The following is a 13,567-nucleotide window of genomic DNA, read 5'->3' on the forward strand; positions in this document are numbered from 1 at the left end:
ACAAAGCGTCAAGAAAAGCAGTGATGTTCCTCGATATTGGAGGAGGTGGCTATTAAAAAAAGTGTCAGACCTTTTTGGATGGGTACGGAAGAGAATTCCTGCGCTACTGGGTGAGCATCACAAGGACTTTCTTGCTTTCAGATCTCTGAAGTTCAAAGACATAAGCCTGCGCCAGAAGTACGAAGGCTGAGATAGCTGCCACAGAAGCGCCTCGGAGAAAATTGTACCAAGAAGTAAGTATGTAAAGGAGAAAACCAAGGCGCAGTCACTTGATGGACTTAGAAGCCCTGAAATACACAGAGATGCACACTCCAGCAACCCCTTCTAAGCAATGTTAAAGACATGCCGCATAGCATAATGGCGGACATTTGGAAAGGAGTTGCTTGTTGCTTGACGAAAGCTATTCGCTGATCTTAAAACAGCTCTGAAAAAGAATCAAAGCATTTACAGGTTCTGGAAATTGGTCACTCAGAATACAAAAAGCTGAAGGGACGTTAGCCCATGATTTAACAGAGATTTATAAAGCTCCATAAAATGGTCTGAGTATACAGGAATATACATGCTTAAGGAAATATGCAATATCAAGTGAAATTATTTTTACCCTTATAAGAAGATGACTTAGCATCCTGTAAAGATGCAGTCATGAGGAAGAGGCCCTTTCTAGAGTCCCCTGAAATGATGCACATCTTACGAAAGTTTTGCTTAAGAGATCCTTTGCCTGTCAGTATACACCTACTTCACAAAGTGCTCCTTGTATGCTCCTGGTTTCCTATTTTTCTCTTATAGTTGTGCAAAAGTAAAACTAAACTATCAACTCCTTGAGTGATGAGAATGTGTCTTAGACATCTCTCTCTCCCCCGTGCTAAGTAATGCTCCTGGCACATAATATATGGTCAATTAACATTTTCTAAACTTTAAAAACGGCTCCCGCATGGAAAGATCTGTGAAAAACATCAATAGATCCTTTGATTTTATTCCCACACTATCAAAGGTAATCATGAGTTGAGTCTACAGAGCTCATGGAATGGGTAGTGTCATGTAAGAGGCCAAGATTCCTGTTTAGACTCCTATAATATCTTCCCAAGAATGGTTGAGTATTAAAACATCTATCTTGTGTTATTTACTTCAAGTGACTAATGAGAAGCAATTGCATATGAGGTCATCTGTGTAGAGTAATTCCCCCAAACACAACTCTTATCATGCTCTGTCCATGTGGTACTAGGTGCGTGGAGAGAGCTAGCACAGACAATAATGATCCAGAAGTACCATCAAAACAGTCCCTGTGATAAAGGTAATTTCCCAGGGCTTCTATCAAATCACAGCTCATAGATGCTCAAGCTGGCCTCCTACCTCTTCAGGAAAGGGTCCTTTCAGTTGCCAATATTTAGAATACAGTGGAAAATGAAACATGATCAATGCAATGGAGACAGATGTAAAGATTACAGTTCTAACCTATGAACTGGCAAAGCTTTGTCTTATTTCCCCTCATCCTCGTGATTGAATATAACAATAATTTCTAACATTCCTTTAACAATGGAAATTTAGTAAATGCTCTGATATATACCATTTCATTTGACCTTCATAACAACCTTGGGAAGTAAGTAGGGCAGCATTGTTTCCATTTTCAAATGAAAAATGGATGCCAGGGGAAGGAGAGGAATTAACCCAATGGCAGACTCTGACTGCAGAGCCAGCGTCCCTTCCACTACCCCACTGCTGTCACTGTAGTAGTCCTCTGGGCACCTCGCCTGCTTCAGACAAGCTGTCCAGCTGCTCAGCCAAGCCATTTGTTATTAAAAGGATGAAGCTAGCACCTATATATGGTCTCTGCAATGAGAAAATACAATTAATGGGAGATGTATTAAAGAGTTAAGAAAACCATAGTTAATATAAAAATAAAAATAACTCTAGGAAAGCTCAGCAAATTCTATTACTGTCACCAAATCAACATCAATGAAAGAGATGTACATGATTCAATTCCTTAACCGCTACCATGACCAGGTCAGAGACAAACAAAGATATCTTCCAACAATGCATCTTTCTTCCTCCTTGAAAGCTATCCTGAGCACTCTTTAACCTAGTCATCCCCAAGGAAATTAAGCCCCCAGTTCCTCTTAGACATGCTCCATCTTCCCCATACCACTCATCCCTCAGACTGATGGTCAAGTCTACAATACTCTAGCTACACAGCCCCACTTGAAGAAGTAAAGTCTCTGAGATAGACTTAAGACATTATCTAAGACATTATCTTAAGACATTATCTAAGAAGGGGCCTAAGATGAAAATATGGCAAACCGTTCACCATCATGACTTAGGTGATCATCATTTCAACTTCCTAGTGACTATCAGAAGTGCATTCATTAGATGTTATGTGACTCATAATCAGGGGACTGCAATTTGTTATCAGTATGCTGATCATCACTATGTTTAGCAAACAAAGTCTTAAGAACTAAGATTATTTTATTTCTGAGGATTATCCTGTTGACTGAATAAAGAGTCTAGGTAGAGATTAAATGAAGGAGTTCATTCAATAATCAAAGTGAGGAACTTGAGTCCTGGGAAACAGTCTAACAGAGTATTCTGAGGAACCGCTCTGAGGTCTCCAGATCCGAGTGCAGTTTACATAACCTTTTAACAAAGCAGTGTATGTGTAGGAAAGGGCTTACATATCTAATAATCAGATACTTCAAAATGGACATCTGGCTATTAAACATAATGTAAACAAGAACTCTTTGGTTATACATCAAACAAGTCTTGGAATGTTGATGTTATCTACATGTGGAGGGAGGCAAGGACCAGGGTTGTTAATTTTTCCCTCAAACTGTAAGAAATGCAGCTGGGGAATGTGAAAGTGAGCTGCCCTTTATCTCTTCCTGTTGTGGATCTGTCCAGCTGGCATCTTCAGTCATGAGGTGTAGGGTTGCAAGGTCATTTCAAGATAGGCTTAAGATGGCCCGCACGGCTGCTTCACAGGACAGCATGGATTTTTGTACTGACTTTAAGTCTATGCAGCTCATTTGCTAGATTTTCCCATTAGACCAGGGAGAGAGGTCCCAAAACTGTTCACAAGCTGAACTTTGGATAACTGAAAGATAATATAGATAGGAGTGAGCCCACCTACCGAATCTTCTCCTCGGCTCACAGGTATAACTGTTAATAATGCAAGATTTCATATCTCTGGTTTCATTGGATTCAAATTTAAGGTAGTATTAAATAAAAGTGTGACTTTTTCTTTCCTTTCAAATGATATATGCACAAGATTTTAAAAATCAAGTGATAAAGGACTATTGCAAATTTAGTCTCTTGCACCACCTACACCCTGCCTTCCAGTTTCTCTCCCCAGACCCAACTACTTTTATCTATTTCTGAGCATAAAGGGAACACTGTAAGACATGCTTCCTGTCTTTCTTCCAAGTTTACCTTTTTCCTTTGGAATTTTCTGACTTTATTTCTGTTCTCACACTGGGTCCAGATCTCCTCCTCTGAGTGAGCTGTTGTTTTCCTTTTCTCTCTACCCCAAGTGTGGACAAAAGCCCCTCTTTCTTTCTCCTCATCTCAGTTATGACAGGTTGGTATTGCCAAGTGGCTCTTTGCGAAAAGTGAAGAGAAATCAAAGGAGGGAAACAAGGAAGGAAAATACAAACAGCCCGAGAGACAAGTTCACTGTGTACAGATGTCTGAACCTAAGAATCTCAGTAAGGACAGCAGACAGACTTACTCTGTTCCAAAATCTCCAAATGTGACATAAACACCCTCCAGCCAAGACTAGGGCACAACCTGCAGGCAACTTGGTTACATTCCTTCCTGTTCAGTTTCCAATATCTAGTGATGGAAATCATCCAAGGGCCACTTAACTAAATATTTTGCTGCTTTCAGCGTCCAAAGCCAGCATCCTCATTCCCTGGTTCAAATACAGTTTATCCAAACTAAGTTGCTTTGACTAAATTTCCTGTTTCAGGCTGAAAGAGGTACCCATTTTAAACCCTTTTCAGAATAATGTTTATTGACACTCCTGAAAGCAAGTAGATGATCAAATCATGCATGGCCCCAAGTTGTTAGTTTTTCTTCTCCTCAAATTCTCAGTCAGATACCTTAGCTCCTCCCTGAGGCAGGAACCTAGCAAAATAACCAGTATCATTTTCCAAGGTCAGAGTATAAACATAAATTGACAATAAAACATACAGAATTCTTTCACATCTCCACAAAAAACAGTAATAGTGATGGTGGTGATGGTGGTGGTGATAATAACGGTGATGATGATAATGGCCAAAATGCATTGTGTTACTCCTCTAATCCTAAAAAACAAAAACACTGAAGCAAATAAGACAAGCCTCCAGGATTTCACCATCGTGCTAGTTGCCACACTTTTCATAACTCCTCTTTAGCAAGTAACTGCATGACGTCATAGAAAAGAGAGGCCCAGATGGAGTCACTGCGTGGGCCGGGAGGAGGGAATCTCGGCTACTCCCCATGTGGTGAGAAATCCCCTCCTCAGGCACCTAGGTTCCAACTCAACCATCTCCCTTGATGGTAAATTACTGCTCTACACTGTTTCTCAGACTTTTTAGAAGCACAATTGCTTTTTAAGCAGCCCCTAGGATCAGGAAAGTTCTCTAGCGAAGGGATGTAGTTGGCAGAAATCAAAAAGAAAGAAAACAACTCAATGATTTGCTTTAGGAAATACAATTCAAACAAACTATGATTTTTCTACTTCTTGACTGTTGTTTGCCTTTTTTTTCTCAGATTTGTGGCTCTATTTTGTCTCTTCTTACAATGTTTTTGCATTGACTTATAATGAAAGATTTAAATCTTTCTTGTGGTTATTGTCACACATGAGAAGCCTGGATTAATGGAGAAGTCAGATAACCTTGGAGGCTGACTGTTAGTAAAACTTTAGTAATTAAGACTAACAGAGAGAATTTAGCTCAATCATCTTCCAACAAAATATTGCTGTGTGTTTATTATAAGAGAGTCATTTTGCCAGATTTTATTTAAAGAAACAATTATTGAACATTTCAATAGCTCTAATAATATTCATATATAGTGTGTAAACCACATATCCTAGGATTAATTTTTACAAAGTAAATCCTGAAAAAAGAAAAGCTTATCTTCCTGAAAATTTTCATTCATTGTAGCATAATTTATAAAACTGAAATATAGAAAATACCTAAATATTCAACATTATAGAAATGGCTAAGTAAAAATTGGTATATCTACTGAATGTGATGCAAAATGACTATGCTACAATGCTAAGTGAAAAGGAAAATACATAATTGTATCTATCCTATGATAGTAACTTTTTGCCTAGGAATATAGATTTGAAGGAAATACAGAAAAATAAAATATTTCATTTGTAATCATAATAGACTTGTAAAGAGAACATTCTTTCCATTATTGTCATAATTTTATTTGTGCATTGAAAAGAAATTAAAAGAAGAGAATATAGTCTATTTCTTGAATATCTACTTGTGCAAAGAAAAATAAGACATTCGACCTGCCCTCAGGAAATTTATGGATATAAGGAGGATTTAAAAATAGAATGCCAGGGGCCAGCCCTGTGGTGCAGCGGTTAAGTTTGCATGTTCCGCTTCTTGGTGGCCCAGGGTTCGCCGATTCGGATCCTGGATGCAGACATGGCACTGCTTGGCAAAAGCCATGCTGTGGTAGGCATCCCACATATAAAGTGGAGGAAGATGGGCATGAATGTTAGCTCAGAGCCAGTCTTCCTCAGCAAAAAGAGGAGGATTGGCAGCAGTTAGCTCAGGGCTAATCTTCCTCAAAGAAAAATAAAAGTAAAAATAGAATGCCAAAGCTATAATACGTAAGACAATATATCATAAAGGAATTTAATGAAGTGATATGGAGAAAAAAGGAAGAGTTTCTTCCTATCTAGTGACCAGCAAGAAGAGTTTCTTCCTATCTGTTAACCAGCAAGAAAGTACAATTTTTCAAGTTATACTATCAGAGGGTGCAGAAATTCTAGGAGATTCGTCATTTGCTTCTGCAGCAATCAGAAAAGAACCATTGCCTCACTTTATGATAATTGAAATATGTGGGAAGACAAAAGGAAAAAAGTCACCATGTTTTGGAAGGCGCTCCTCACAGTTACATTCTTACCGAGTCATCTTCAGTGGACCTCTTTATCCCCATCGACTGCACGTGGCATATCTGTCTGTCTGCACTGTGGAACAGGGAGGCAGGGATTTGTTCCCACCAGGAGGGAGCCCCAGGAATAAATACCCCAAACTGCTGTTGGCTGAACTCCGCTGGAATGCAGAGGGCAAGGGAGCCTGGCTGACGTTGTCCACACAAATCAGCTTCTGGACACTGAGAAAAGTGGAGAAGGGTGGAGAGGTAATATAGATTAGCAAACAAAAACTACCCGAGACAGGTATCTATAAAAATAAACTTCCAGAAGATATCATACTTAATAGTGAAAAGTTGAGAACTTTCCTTATGAGATCAAGAACAAGACAAGGATGACCATTAACATGACTTTTATTGACCTATAGAGGTCTTAACCAGGACAAGGAAAGGGAATTATTGGGAAATAAGAAAGAAATCCATCATTATTCACAGTGAAATGATTGTGCATATCAAAAAAAACAAAACAATGTGCAAATTATTAGAATTAATGACTGAGCTTAGCATGGCTTAATGTCAGGTCAATGCACAGCAAATCAATTGTATTTCTATCTACCAGCAACAAATGAAAAATAAAATTTATTTTTAAATATGTAACATTTATAATAGCATAAATTATGAACTATTTAAGAATAAAGTTATTAAAGGATGTGCACTAATTCTATGCAGATAATTATAAAAAGTTATTAACAGAAATTGAAGAACAACAAAATAAATGGAAGGGTATACAATGTACATAGATCAAAGACCCAACATTGAAAGGTATTCTTTCTCTCAAATTGTAATATATAGATTTAATTCAACCTGAATAAAATCACAATAGATTTTTTGGAACTTGAGAAGATGATTCTAAAACTTACATAAAAATTGAAGAATATAAGAATTTCTGATATTAAAAAAAGAACAAGTTCTATTTGATAAAACAAGTCTATAAGAATATCAACACATCATAATTTTAGAGCAATATTTTAGGACACTACACTCTTAAGTGTAGTGTTAACCCAAGATTAAACATATATATCAATGAAACAGAATTTAGAGCTCAGACACAAACTCAGACAAAAATGGATGCTTCATTTATGATTATTTTGCAGAGTAGTGGGAGAAGAACCAATTTTTCAATAAATGTACTAGATAAACTGGATATCCATAGGGAAAAACTAAGCAAGTCTACTTGACGCCTTTTACAAACATCATTTCAAGGTGTGTCTTAGGTTAGACTCCCCATGAAACAAAGATGTGTGTGCCACAGGTTTATTGGGGCATGTTCTCAAGATCAACACCTGTGAGGGAGTAAAGAAGAGGATTAGTCAAAGGGAAGGCTGAACTGCAATGTAGTTGCAACACAGGCCTCCACCAATCCCATGAGTTGCTCTGGAGCTGAGTCGACCCTTCAAAATTGCCCAGAACTTAGGCAAAGAGGTCGAGTCTTTACATCATTCATTGAGCAGACATTGGATGCATGCTGCCCCTGGGGAAGGGGCAGGACTTTGGGCAAGGTGGCTCTCTTAGGAGGGGGTGAGGGCAATACCCAAAGAAGACCTCAGCTGAGAGCTGTCACTCACCAATACTTCTAACAGCTGGGAGAAGGAGGCCTCAGTCCTAATGGGGGAGGAAGTAGAGGAAAAGGGAGGCTCTAGGTGACACAGGCCAGCATCCACAGCAAGGTGGAATATACATCTAAATATAAGCTGTAAAATGATAAATCTTCCAGAAGATGACAAGAGAATATTTTCATAACTCCAATGTAGAGATAGTCTTCTTATACAGAATCCAGAAAGCATTAAACATAAAGGGAGAAACTGACAAATTGGGTTGCATCAAAAGGCACCACTAAGAGAGTAAAAGGACAAGCCACAGCATGGCAGAAAATATTTGCAACACATATAACAGAAAAAGAACTTCCATAAATAGTTTCCATGAGTCACTAATAAAAACAAGGAACCAAATAGAAAAATGAAAAATGAGCAAAAGACTTGAATGGGAGATTCAAAATAGCTAGCTAGCTAGCTAGCTAGCTAGATATCCAAATGACCAATAAGTATATAAACAGCTACATTAGTAATCAACCAAATGCAAATTAAAACCACAATGACATACCACCATGACTCAAAAGAATGGCTAAAATGAAAAGGATAGGCAATTCCAAAGACTTCAGGGATATGGAGCAAATGAATTTCTCATATATTGCTGGTAAAACCAAGATGGAAAACAATTTGGTAACATCTACCAAAATGAAATGTACACATAACTCATGGTGCAGTAACTTCTCTCCTAGGTATATATATCCTCAGCACTCCAGTTTAACCTACATCAAAATTCCCAGTTGCTTGAAAAGATATAAAAGAGAGTTCTTCCAACATAAAAATTTCCAGCGTAGGGGCACAGAGATTGAGGATCTTCAAAAGCAGCAACTCGGGTCACCAACATTCAACATCACTCTTAAAGAGGTATAGACAAGCAAAAGTCTCTACTGTTTTGGATGTGGCGAGAGCATCTCAGGTACAGGCTTAGCCTGAGATAAGCACTCCTTAAGAGTCTGGTGACGAGAACAATTGTAAATCTGTGGCCAAAGAAGTAATTGTGGAATCCTTTGATTCAGTTAAGTGGGAAGATTTGTCAGTTAGAGCATCGTTCATTCTTCAGATGGCTTTGTTGTTAACTAAGATGAGTCTCGTATCTTAAAGCTAAACAGTTCTGTTCCCAAAAGATGAGGACAAACAATCAGAAGGAGTGGGGGACATAAGCCACCATCGTGTACTAGCATATGTCAATAATGGCTGCTAGCAAGCCTGGTTGCACAGAACACTATGATCAGAAATTCTGCTAAACCCATTTCAACAAAGAAATAGGTGAACAATACAACCTGATGTGTGCCATGCCTGGTTAAAGGCTACATGGTAAATAAGTTCTATTAATGAAATTTTAGGATCAGCAACCTAAGCACTGCAACCCTCGAAGACTTTGGATGGGGCTAGAACATGTGTAGGTGTCACTGCAATCACCACCATGTCTGGACTTCAGTGAATCTCAGTAACCGCTGTCTGTAAACACACCATTCATTTATGTACCGCTGGGAAAGAGGCGAGGGAGTGCTGCCAGTTAGACAATGACAGACCACCTATTGGCAGAGCTACCCCAATTTAGAGATGATAAAACGCAGGGGAATTATTTGTGTCAAAATCAATGAAACATGGTGAGTTTCCCGGTGTCCCAGATTTGAGTCTGTCCTCTACCTCCCCTCCCAGGAGCTGGGAATTCTATTTACTTTCCAGTGGCTGCATAAAACAAGGATTTGGCTACATCTATTTCTGTGAAACCACTTTTGTTAATTTTCTGTACTGCTTTTTCCTTAAAGAAACTTATCTTCTCTCTCTCTCTGTATTTTGTTTGCCATCTTCCCAATTATTCTAAACGCCCTTACAGATATCACATTGTGATCTTTGAACAAACAGGATGTTCTGTAAAAACAATGAAGCAAATAACACTTGTCATTTTAAGTTAAATATTTTAACTTCTTTAAATACTTTTGAGAAGTTTTTTAAATGGCTGCCAAAATAGTAAGAGTATAGATATCATATTAATCTCACGTGCCCAAAATAGTAAGAGTATAGATATCATATTAATCTCACGTGCGATAAACCAGCTGAATATGGAGATTCCTCAGAGCCTCTCCTATTCCTCAGAAGTATCATGCATGGAACTTAAGACTGCAAAACACAAAATCCATTCTATTGAGAATATCCGTAGGACTGATTTCACCCAATTCAAATTTTATGTTTGTTGAACGATCAAAGTATCATCAAGTTCCTAAAAAGCAAGATGAAGTATCCACTAGTTGCTTTCTACTGCATCCACGCTATGCCTTCTGCAGCTGTTACTCGCTAAGGAAAACACTGAGTAACGTAAAAATGAAAAACAAAGAAGGAAGAGGAGGCAGAGAAAGAGAGGAAGAGGAGGGGAGAAAAAGAAAAACAAAAGGAAAGACAGAAGAGGAAAGTAGAGGAGAGGAGAGCAGAAAAGAGGAATAAAATAGAAAAAAAATAAGAAAAAAATTGTTCTGGGAGAATACTGATAGATGTTCCTAGAAATTTAACTTTTCAGGGTTTGCACTTTACTGTTATATAATAAAATAACTTTACAGTTTACATCTCTGAAAGCCACCTTAGATTGCCAGCAGAGGCTGTCTTCTAGTCTGTGTATGCCCAGCCTCAGCACCATGCACATGGGGATGTTGCGTTCATTAGTGATGACTCAGTAATAAGAGCATACATTTTCTGTTAGCCTTCCTCTTATGTCTTATTTATGAAAAATCTGTTAAATGTTTGTTTGGTCATTACTTATTTGGTGTTTTTCAAATATTTGTGAACTTTTTTTTTTGAAAACAGAGATAAAATAGTAAACCAGGTAGAGAACATTTGAAGAAAAGAGAGAAACGATAAGGAGGAATGAGCTCTGAACTGCAGGAGGGGTGGAGTAAATTTGAAGGAATCGGTGCTCACAGCATGCAAAGAAAGGTATCAAGTCAGTTATTATTGGCTGTATCCTGAAAGAAGCTAAGTACAAGCTAAAACGAGACCAGAAAAACAAAAAGCGCTTGGGAAAATAACTACATTGAAGAAAGATAAAGGAACCAAGATTAGGTAAAATTGATATGAGAACATTTTTAAAATCTATGAACTCCAGAGCTGGAAGAGTTCAGGTCATTGATCAAAGCTTTCATCTTTAGGAAAGGAAATGAACTCCTCACTGTCCTGGCACAGGTGCCATGAGTCTCTCTGCAGCTGGGGGATTGTGGTCCTAAATCAGCAGACTGTCACTGAGGAACTAAGAAGCATCTAGATGAGAGCTTCCCAAACCCCTGGGGATATTTTTTAAATGCAGATTTTGGTTCAGTAGGTCCGAGATGGAGCCTGAGATTCTGCTCTTCTAACAGGCTGCCCCAGGAGGCTGAGGCTGCTGGCCCGTGGACCACAATCTAAATAGCAAAGTCTAGGACGGTGATTCTCAGAGAGGGGTCCGAGGACATCTGAATTAGAATTGAATTATTGTGGTGCTTGTTAAAAACCCACATTCCTGAGCTCCACTACAAGCCTGTAGAAATGCTGAGTCAAGTAATGGCTATATTCCAAATTTTCTTTAAATATCATGTATTACATGAAAAGCACCTAAGACACATAACCCAAAATTTAAATCTATTTTTATTCCTCTTTTTGAGGCTATTTATTTCTCTTTTTATCATTTTTCTTTGAATCATCACTTTGAGAAGTTTAAAGCTAAAAACCAAATAATAATAACAGAAAGAAATAAAAATACACTCTCCCCACGTCAGTTGATGACTTCAGTCCGCGTAACTCTTCCCCATGTCCCATCCTTGCCACTCGTTCAATTTGTCAGAAGCAGGTCACCATGTTTTCTGTCTCAGAATGCTCTTTCCCCCGGGATGGTGATGAAGGGTAAAATTCCAGGTTTCAAGTTACCCAATCCCAAAATCACAACTATAGGTCTGATCTTGGTATCTTAGAATACCATAAATCTCGCTGCCTCCTAAAACCAGAGTGCTCCTCCCAATCCTTTTATGCTTCTCCCTTTACCAGTATTTTTATTATAGTCATGAATATCATTTTTAGATAACATTGAATTCTTGCTATCTGCCAAGCACAGTGCTAGAAAGCTTATATGCATTGTCTTAATTCTCACCCCACAATGGAAAAGAACTTAATCTATTCCTATTTTATAGATAAGGAAAGAAAGGTTAAGAAAGTTAAGTAGTGAGCCAGCTCCAATGGCCTAGTTGTTGATGTTCAGCACTCTCACTGTTTCAGCAGCCTGGGTTCGCTTCCCGGTCACGGAACAGCAGCATCTGTCTGTCAGTTGCCGCGTGGCAGCGGTTCACATAGAAGAACTAGAGGGACTTACAACCAGGGTATTCAACCGTGTCCTGGGGCTTTGGGGAGGGGAGAAAAAAAAACATGAATGTTAAGTAGTTTACTCAAGGGTCACACGGCTAGTAGTCGGATGAGTCTGGATTTGAACTCAGATCTGCTTGACCCCAAAGCATCAACTAGTCACTTCTGTTACACTTGCCATCATTACTCACCCCAAAACCGAGTTAAATTTCTTAAAGCATTTATTTTTTTAAATTTATAATTAAACGGATTGCTTGTTTTCAGAAGCTTATCACTCCAGTCTCAGCAGCCCTCTAATTAAATGTTATCTATTATTTCTACCATTTCTGTCACTCTGTCATATTTAAAGGAGAAGGTTTACTAAGGACAAAAGCCCCCACCTCTCCCCACACTGATACAGAGCTGAGAAGGGTGTGTTCAAACTGCTTTGTGCAAACTGGGAGTGCAGTAGCCACACTAATGTGCCTCAGTTTTCAAACATTTCCAAGAAATAATGGAAAAGAGTGATGCAATATTGTCACTGTTTCAAGGAGAAAAAATAAAGACAGACACTTAGTGTATGGGTGTGGGTGTGTACACATAATGTTCCACGTTAACCGACACCTGATACCTTGGTCTTGAATAGTTCTCTAGATGGGCTCATGCACTAAATGGATGATTGAAGTCTGTTGGTGGTTTTTATTAGTACTCATCCAGCAAACACAAGATTTTCTGTTTCTTAGACTGTCAGCTCTGATTACAGGATGAAAGCTAAACAGCTTCTTTGACCAAATTGCATCTCGGCAGTTACAGCTGTGAGCCACTTTCAAATGATTATTTCAAAACCTGTTAAAATGAAGAAAATCAAGAGGGCAATGTTCATCTGAGACCATGGATGAAAGTCACTTCTCGCTCTTAGATATACTGACACTATGTTTACAAAGACAAATATACAATAATAAGACTCATGCCCTGAACAAAAGATAGTAAGTATGTTTCCCAAATAACTTTCTTCATGACTTGCATGAAATCATAGCTCTTTCATCTGCATTTTCTTATTTTCAGTTGAAAATATAACTAGTAGCTGACATAGGATTTGTCAAGCTTTTAGTTTCCCTTGAGAAACTAGATTTAACAATTCTTGTGTTATATTTGCCTTTGAAATACTTTTTCCATCTTTAAAGGTAAATCCTACATAGATTTACCTTTGATGGCAAATAGATGTACAGTCTATTTGCCGCTATTTCTAGAGCAGAAAAAAAAGCTTTGGTTAGCTGACTAACGAAACATTGTTCTTTTAAAAATTACTTACACCTTCTCTTAAGAAACATGGCTGAAAATTTGCAGAAGAAAACTGATAAATTAAATATTTCTGCAATTGGTACCTGGCATCCAGGATAGCAATAGAAAAAAAAGATAAAATAAAAAATATTCACTTATAGTTTGTCACTACTTTTTTTTTTTTTTTGGTGAAGAAGATTTGGACCTGAGCTAACAGCTGTTCCCAATCTTGTTCTTTTTTTTTTTTTTTGAAT

Source organism: Equus przewalskii, chromosome 7, assembly GCF_037783145.1.
Source record: "Equus przewalskii isolate Varuska chromosome 7, EquPr2, whole genome shotgun sequence".
Classification (NCBI taxonomy): domain Eukaryota; kingdom Metazoa; phylum Chordata; class Mammalia; order Perissodactyla; family Equidae; genus Equus; species Equus przewalskii.